This window comes from Phascolarctos cinereus, unplaced genomic scaffold, assembly GCF_003287225.1.
Source record: "Phascolarctos cinereus isolate Bilbo 61053 unplaced genomic scaffold, phaCin_HiC Scaffold_5;HRSCAF=322, whole genome shotgun sequence".
NCBI lineage: Eukaryota > Metazoa > Chordata > Mammalia > Diprotodontia > Phascolarctidae > Phascolarctos > Phascolarctos cinereus.
Window position 1 is genome coordinate 224,965,267 of NW_027555958.1, and position 8,385 is coordinate 224,973,651.

An 8,385-nucleotide genomic window follows, 5' to 3' on the forward strand; every position below is an offset into this window, starting at 1 on the left:
ACTACTACTACTACTACTATTACTGTTACTACTACCACCACTACTACTACTACTCCAAAGGAGATATTTTTGTGAATGAAATTCCTGTAGGAAAATTTTCCTAAAATGAAAGTGTTATAGTTACCAATATTTTCTTTATCTTTAAGAGAATCTTTCACTATGGTACTCAAAATATTTTGCAGATGTTTTTCTTAGGTTTTACAATATCCTACTGGCAGGACAGCAGCCCAGTCAGGGAAAGCTTGCTAGAAAAGAATACTCATCTGGCTTTGAATCTAATTCTTCCTTCCAGAGCTAACCTAAAGATAGTGATAGCAACTTATGACTTTGATTCAGAGAGCTTTGTTTGTAACGTCTTTGTCACATATCATTCCTTTATTAAATGCTATTCTGTAGAGTATGTTCATTATGTATAATATTTTCCTACCACTAAAGTGTGGGTCCCGTGGCTTAGTTACCACTGAGGCAACCCTGGCTATGTTTGGAAGAACCTCATCTTTTTATGTCCTCATTACTTATTATTGCCCAGATTTTTTTAGAAGGGGTAAAATGAGTCATAGAGAAGTTATGGAGGCCTTTCATAATAATAATAATCTCATATTTCTATAACACTTTAAGGTTTACAAAGCTCTTTCAAGCACAAGCCTGTGAGACAGTATTATTGTCCCCATTTTATAGATGAGGAGTCAGAGGCAAAATAACTTAATCAGAAGGTATGTGATTTGCAGACACTGAAACAAGAGACAGAATGATCATATGGTGCCATTAGTATTGCCTTTGATCTAGGTTCAATCCAGTCTTTGATACTACCTTGGCAGATCACTGCACTTCTCAGTGCCTCAGTTTCCTCATTTGCAAAATGAGGATGTCAAACTAGATGGTCTCTTGAGTTCCTTTCCAGCTTTAAATCTATGACCCTATGAAAATATGGTTTCACAAGATCATTTATGTCTGGCTGTTCTGTCTACACTGGCCAAATGCAGTAGAAAGGTTGATAATTATCTGGTAAATATAGAGTATGAACCTAACAGTCAATGCTTTATGACAACCTCTGTCACATGGTCTGTATGTAAGAGTCTTTATAGAACCATGGCAAATGCTGGTATTCAAAGAGGGCTTGGACTTAGTGGTGGTGGTGGTGTCATTTCATTCATGTCTTACTCTTTGGGACCCCATTTGGGGTTTTCTTGGCAAAGATATTGGAGTGGCTTGCCATTTCCTTCTCCAGCTCATTTTACAGATGAGGAAACTGACACAAACAGGGTTAAGTGACTTGCCCAGTGTCACACAGTTAGTAAGTATCTAAGGCTGGATTTGAACTTAAGCCTTCCTGACTCTAGGCCTAGCATTCTATCTATTGCACCACATAGTTGCCCTTGGATTATTCTACTTGATGCCAAAAATAGAATGCAAAGCAATAGATAGAAACAACAGAAAGGCAGAATTTTCCGGTGACCCAACACAGATTGTCTCCTGATGTATTGTCCTCCCTATTTCTGGCGACATTTAGGCAGAGGCTACAGACATGAGCATCTTGGAAGCTGTCAGGTGTGAATCCTGAACTCGATGGGAAATTGGACCAGATACTATCTGAGGTCCCTTCCAACTCTGAGATACTGTATTCTGTGCTCTCAGAGTCCATGTTTTGTGTTCTAAAGACGCCCTCTAATTCTCACACTCTATGCTATAAGGTTCCAAAGTTTTAAAGGTTAAGAATCAGAAGATCTGGATTTGAATTCTGGCTGTACCTCTTAAAATCTGCATGAATTTGATCAAATCACTTCATTCTCTGGCCCATTTTCCTCCTCTATAGAAGGCGTTGAAAAAGCGGGTCTTAATGCCTCTTCTAATTTCAAATTATATATGATGGTCCCTGAACAAACACATTCATTTAGATTCCAGCTATGGCTTGGATCCACCAGCACTTAGGATTTATCAAATTTGGCAAATTGAGTCTTGGTTGTCTAGGACCCTTAACCTTTCTTGCCAAGGGCATGCCCTAAATTTTAAGAAACAGAGAAATATAAATTAAAAAGCTAAGTTATTTTAAGGTCATTTGTGTCTGGTCATTCTTATTTATACTAACAAAGTAAAATAGAGAATTGCATAATTATTTGGGTCAATGACCTGAGGAACACAGACTGCAAGCCCCAGTCCCTACCGGCTTTTCAAGACACTCATGCTGTACCCTGTCACATATCTTAGGGATCAGATCATTCAAATACTTCCTCCCTGTTACAGCCTGTTCTGTGTGAGACAGAAAAATTTACATAATGCAGGGAACAAGAGAACAGGGCTTGGTGCCAAAGATATTTTTGAGAAAATAAGAAGTCATTCTGAAGAGGCCTCACAGTACCAAGGGAAAATATGAGTGATTAAATTTGAATTTTTTTATCATTCTGAGTTAAATTTAAAAAAATACCAATATAATCTCAGGTGGTCAGGGGTAGAGATTGTCAGATTATAGAAAAAGTATGGCACCATAGATCATAAAAGGAGAAGAAAGAGTGCATGGGGGACTACTTATGCATGGGGAACCACTTGTACAGTAGAAGTCATTTAGTCCTTGTGTTCTCCATTTGTAAAATGGGCAGGTTGGATGAATCATTGCTAAGATATCTTCCAGCTCACCCATTCTATGGTCTCGGATTCCATTTGACTTGTTAGACAAGCTTAATAGCTGGAAGACACAATTGTATGCAAGACTGAGAATATGTTATTAGCTCTCCTCAGCCTAAGTTAGGGAAAGTTTCCTAAAAGGGGTGAATACTCATCTGGATTTGAATCTAGTTCTTCCTTCCAGCACTAAAGAGAGTGATAGCAATGTATGACTTTAACGCAGAGAACGTTATAGTCTCTTCGTTATGTATCATTCACTCATTAAATGCCACTCTGTTCCATACTTTGTACATATCAGATTTTCCAACTTCCATTACTCAGTTACCACTGAAGCAATCCTAGTTATATTTGGAAGAATCTCATCTTTTTATGACTCTCATTGCTCAGCATAGTCTTCTGCACATAGAAAACACTCAATAAATGTCTGTTGCATAAATGAACTCCCAATTTCAATAGTCACTGCTTTCATCTTCAATCAATGTGGCATAGTAGAAAGTTCTGGACTTTGATTCAAGAGACCTTGCTTTAATCATAGAACCATAGAATCAGAGCTTTGGATCTTAGGGAAAAAATCATTTAAAAAAATCATTTTATTTTATGGAGGAAACTGAGGACCAGTGAAGAGAAATTACTTACTTAAGGTTACACAAGTTGTAAGTGGCAGAGTCAGGATTTGAACCTAGGTCCTGTGATTCCATGTTCAGAACTCTATGTTGTGTCATACCACCCTGACATACGACCTCTCAGACTAATCTGCTGTATGACTTTGAGCCAATCATTTAACCTCTCTCAACTTTAGTTTCTTCATCAGTAAAATGTGGATAGCATCTATGTATAGACTTCACAGGGTTGTAAGATTCAAATGAGAACACATGGAAAGTACTTTGCCAACCATAAACCATTGTACAAATATCTGTTATTGTTACTTTATTCATCACAGACAGAATCAACATGAACTTAGCTAGCACTAAAGCAAGCCTGGGTACATTTGGGTAGCCTTACTCTTCAGGCTGACCCTGTACATATTTGGGGGAGCCCTACCCATTATAATGACCTTACAGGTTGTAGAGTAAAGATATCTCTGAGCAATAAATGAGAGATTTTGCAAAAAAAAAAAAATTAATGTACTTGAAGGACAAAAATTTAGAATTTTATTCATAATGATTATGTTTTTAACATAACAGATCCTATCCCCATCCTCACTGGATGATAATAAATAACCAGAGGTGTGTAGCCACTGGTTGACACCAATTCTAATACCAATTCCATGTTTAATATCCTAGCTGAGTCATGAGCATAGCATGAAAAGGGGAGCAGGGGGGAAATACATAACTAAAGTCTTCAGCTATGCTAGAAACATACTGAGTTACATTAATGAGTTCATGTGACTCTTTCTATCATAGGTTCAAGTTATAACACTGAAAGCTCTTATAGGAAAACCTCCTGTTTCTTATAGGAAAACCTCCTTTTCTCCACACCAGAAGACTATCATTTTGTCCTCATCATTCTAGGGGCAGGGGATGGCATAGAAGTTCTTAATCCTTTGGACCTCATAATATCCTCCTTGATCTTTTAGCTACTATTTTCATGAAAACAACTTCTTCTCAGCCTTTCTTAAATCTTAATAAAAAATATTCAGGATATCTTAGATTCTCTTGGGGTGGGGAGGTGGGGGAAGGAACTATTTTTCTTCTTCCTCTTAGTAGTAGATTAAAACTGGTGGTTTTCCTCAGTTAATTGGATTATTATAAGATCACCAACCTAAAGTTCCTTTTCACAATTTGTTATGTACATGTAAATCCAAGATTTGTTTTGTGATGAATGTTATCTGGCCTGTAAAAACTGATGGTGGTGTGTACCTGGAGACACTCAATACAAAAACACAAAAAGAAAACAAAATCTAAAAAACTAAAACAAACAAAAAAATTAAACAAAGCAGTAAAACAAAAAAACAGGATATTGGTACCAATTTCCTTTTCTGTAGTCCATATTTTAATTCATTCTCTGATAAATAGAACCTTTTGTCAAATAAATAATGATTAAACTTTCTGAGCTCTGGACTTAGGATATATTCTTAGATTACACAAAAAATTTTCTGCCTTCCTAAAATAGTCCCTTGATTATCCTCTACAAAATGGAAATAATATTTCTCTTTTCAGGTAACTTGTAAGGCTTAATGAGGCTTTGATAAAATTCTTCCAATAAAATATAAATCATGACTGAAAAATTACAATAAGCAATTTTTTTCATTTGTGTGAACAGGTGGTTTATACTCTTCCCCTGAAAAATATGATCATAAATGAGTGCCCATTAATTAGAAAGTGGCTAAAAATACTGATATATAAATAAGACTATATAGTAGTTATATTATATGACATTGTATTATACAATAATATGATATAGTATTATGATTGCGTAATATAGTAATTGTGTTGTATACCTATTGTATAATAGGCATTTGACATATTAATTGATTGAAAAGTGACTCGTTCGGGCAACTCATTTGTACAACTGGTTTTTCATATGAAGACTTCAGAGAAGTGTGGAAAGATTCTTATGTGCTGATTCAGAGTGAAATAAGCAGGATTACCAAAATAATGTATACATTCTACCCTGATTGAAAAGCTACAATATGATTGAAAAGATCACAAATGATTCAAGTTCCAAGAAAATGGGGGAGGGGAAATTAATAATGATCTCAGGTCTCCTTGACTCCTCTGGCCTGAAAGTCAAGAAACTACAGAGATAAAATGCTCATGCATTGTCAAAGAGTCGCAATATTGATTTTCTTTGTTATAAGAAATGAGTCAATTAGGGAAGGAAAATATATACACAAAGTAATGTCATAAAGTATGGGTAATTTGGTGTCATAGTGGATGGAGTATAGGACCTGGAGTCCAGAAGACCTGAGTTCAAGTCTGCTCTTAGACACTTACTAACTGTGTGACCCTGAGCAAATCACTTAACCTCTGTATTCCTCAGTTTCCTCACTGTAAGATTAGTACAATAATAGCACCTATCTTCCAGAGTTGCTGTGAAGATCAAATGGCATAATGTTAGTAAAGCACTTAGTACAGTGCTTGACACATAGTAAGTACTACATAAATATTAGCTATCATTATTGCTTTTGTTTTATAAAAATAAAGCTTTTTTTAAAAAAAGCAATAAACAGGCAGAAATGTAACTTACCTAGGTTGATTTCTAAAATATCTTTCTTTTGCTTACTAACATCGATATCTAGGGGGAAAGGAGATATTATTACTACTGTCATTGAAAAAAGACAGTAAAGAAGCATTCTCTTACCATTATGAGAAAACCTTACCATTTTCTTTGGAGGAGGGGTTGATCTGCAAAGAAATACACATATAATGGATAATAGAACATAGGAATAAATTGTTCTCAATAGTAGAGGAGAATGGAAAGCCACTCACCGATATGGAAGCAGCAAAGGCAAACAACAAGGTAAAGGATAGTCTCCAGGCAGCCCTGGTGCAAAGCATTGTGGCAAGTGAAACAATTTTCCTGGAAGTGCCTTGTAATAAATGTCTCCTGACCTTTGCCCTGGCTATCTGTTTCTGAGCTTTGACCCTCCTCTCCATACTTACTGTAGGATTTAAATATATATATATATATATATATATATATATATATATATATATATACATATATATACATATATATACATATATATATACATATATATACATATGTTAAACTAACTAGATTAGTTCATTACTAAGTCTCTTTTGAATAGTATTTGTTCAGTGGGGAAGCTGGGATGGAATTCACTTTTCATCAAAAAAACTAAAGAATGAGAAAGTTAATGGCACAGCAGTCACTCTGCTTTCCACAAAAGACAGGTATTAGGATTTCCAGCAAGTTTTTCCCTCAGGAGAGGCATATTTTGGGGATACAAACTCAAATGATATGGAAAAGGGAAATCTTTACTCTTGTTGTACACTTTTTATCCTTAGATCAGGTATTCTTTACCTGGAGTTCATGAACTTCTTTGCTTGTTTTTAACATTTTGGTAACTATCTTTCAACAAAATTATTTTCCTTTTTAATCCTATATCTTTTAGTTCTCACATTAAAAACAAAAACATTTTTCTGAGAAGGGATCCATGGGCTTCACTAGATCATCAAGACCACAGAGGTAGGGAACTGTGAAGTTTGGATTCAGTCAAAAGGACACACCTGAGCACTTAGAAGGCCACATGTGGCCTTGAGGCTGCAGGTTCCCCAATTCCAGTCAAGGGGATCTGTGACAAACAAGGTTAAGAACCTCTGCCTTATATTGCTTATTTTTTTTGAAGGCTTATTTAATATACTTGTTATATACAGGATTCCCAGTGAAATTCTCCCTCTCCCTCTCCTTTACTGACTCTCAACATCTGGGACAGCTATAACAAATGATACAAGTACACTTCAGTCTTATGGTCTCTCTTTCTCAAGTTATCAGCAAGATATTGGCCCCATGGCAATTGTAAAGGACCATCTGATCCTAGGAGCAAACCTCACTCAGAGCACCTCCCTGGGCTCTGTCACTGAGCTTCCTTTTCCACCCTGGGCATACAGGACTAGGGGTTTATTAATCAGGTCTCTACTCCAGCATGTTGCCTCATGACTCTTGTGGTCCTTTGAGTCATCAGTCAATGAAGCCACTTGCTGAGAGAGCCTGGAGAAGTTGAATTATACCTGATACTCTGGGAAGCTTTTTATGACTTAAAAGAAACAACAGCAGCAAAACACTATGTTCTTTTTAAATAAAGAAGTCATGTTTAACCCCCTCCCCTCCAAGTTGTGTCCAAGATAACTATTCTGTCACTTAATTATAAAAGAACTTAGAGGATACCTAGCCCAACCTAATTTTCAGACAAAGACCACAGAAATTAAGTGACCTTTCCAAAGTCATATAAGTAGTAAGCGGCAAAACCAAATTCAAACCCAGGTCTTCTGACTTCAGGTCCAGCGTCCTTTCTAAAATATTGTCCCCTCTTCCTAACTTCCCTATTGAAAATTAAAGCACCAGGATCCTTTCAGTTACCAGGTTTACAACATCAGAGACATTATCTATTCTTACCTTTCTTTCAAGTCCATGTTTAATAAGTCACCAAGTCTGGTCCTTTCTAACACCAAAACATCTTATTTCTACCCTTTCTTTCTACTCATATAGCTATCATCCTAGTTCTGGCCATTATCACCTCACTCCTGAACTATTGAAATATCTTCCTAATTGCTATTTCTACCTCAAATTTCTCCTGTATCTAATCCACCCTCTATACATCTACCAATCTGGTATTGATAAAGAATGGGTCTTATCATGTCACTCCTGTGCTCAGGAAACTTCAATGGCCATCTTTCACTTCTAAGGTAAAATACAAACCCCAACCCAGACTACTCAAATATATATATATATGTATATATATATATATATATATATATATATATATATATATATATATATATATATATATATATATATGTATATATATATATATGTCTATGTATATGAATATGAATATATGTATATATGCATATATGTAATGTATTCATGCCTATGTATATACACGTGTGTCTATGTATTCATGCATCATATATATCGCATGCATATATACATCACTATGTTTTATATGTGCACATATACACGTGTGTGTGTGTGTGTGTGTGTGTGTGTGTGTGTGTATGTGTGTGTATCACTCTTCTTCAGCCACTCTATGGTCCAGGTAAACTGGCCTGCCTGCTATTCCTCCATCATGCTGCTTTT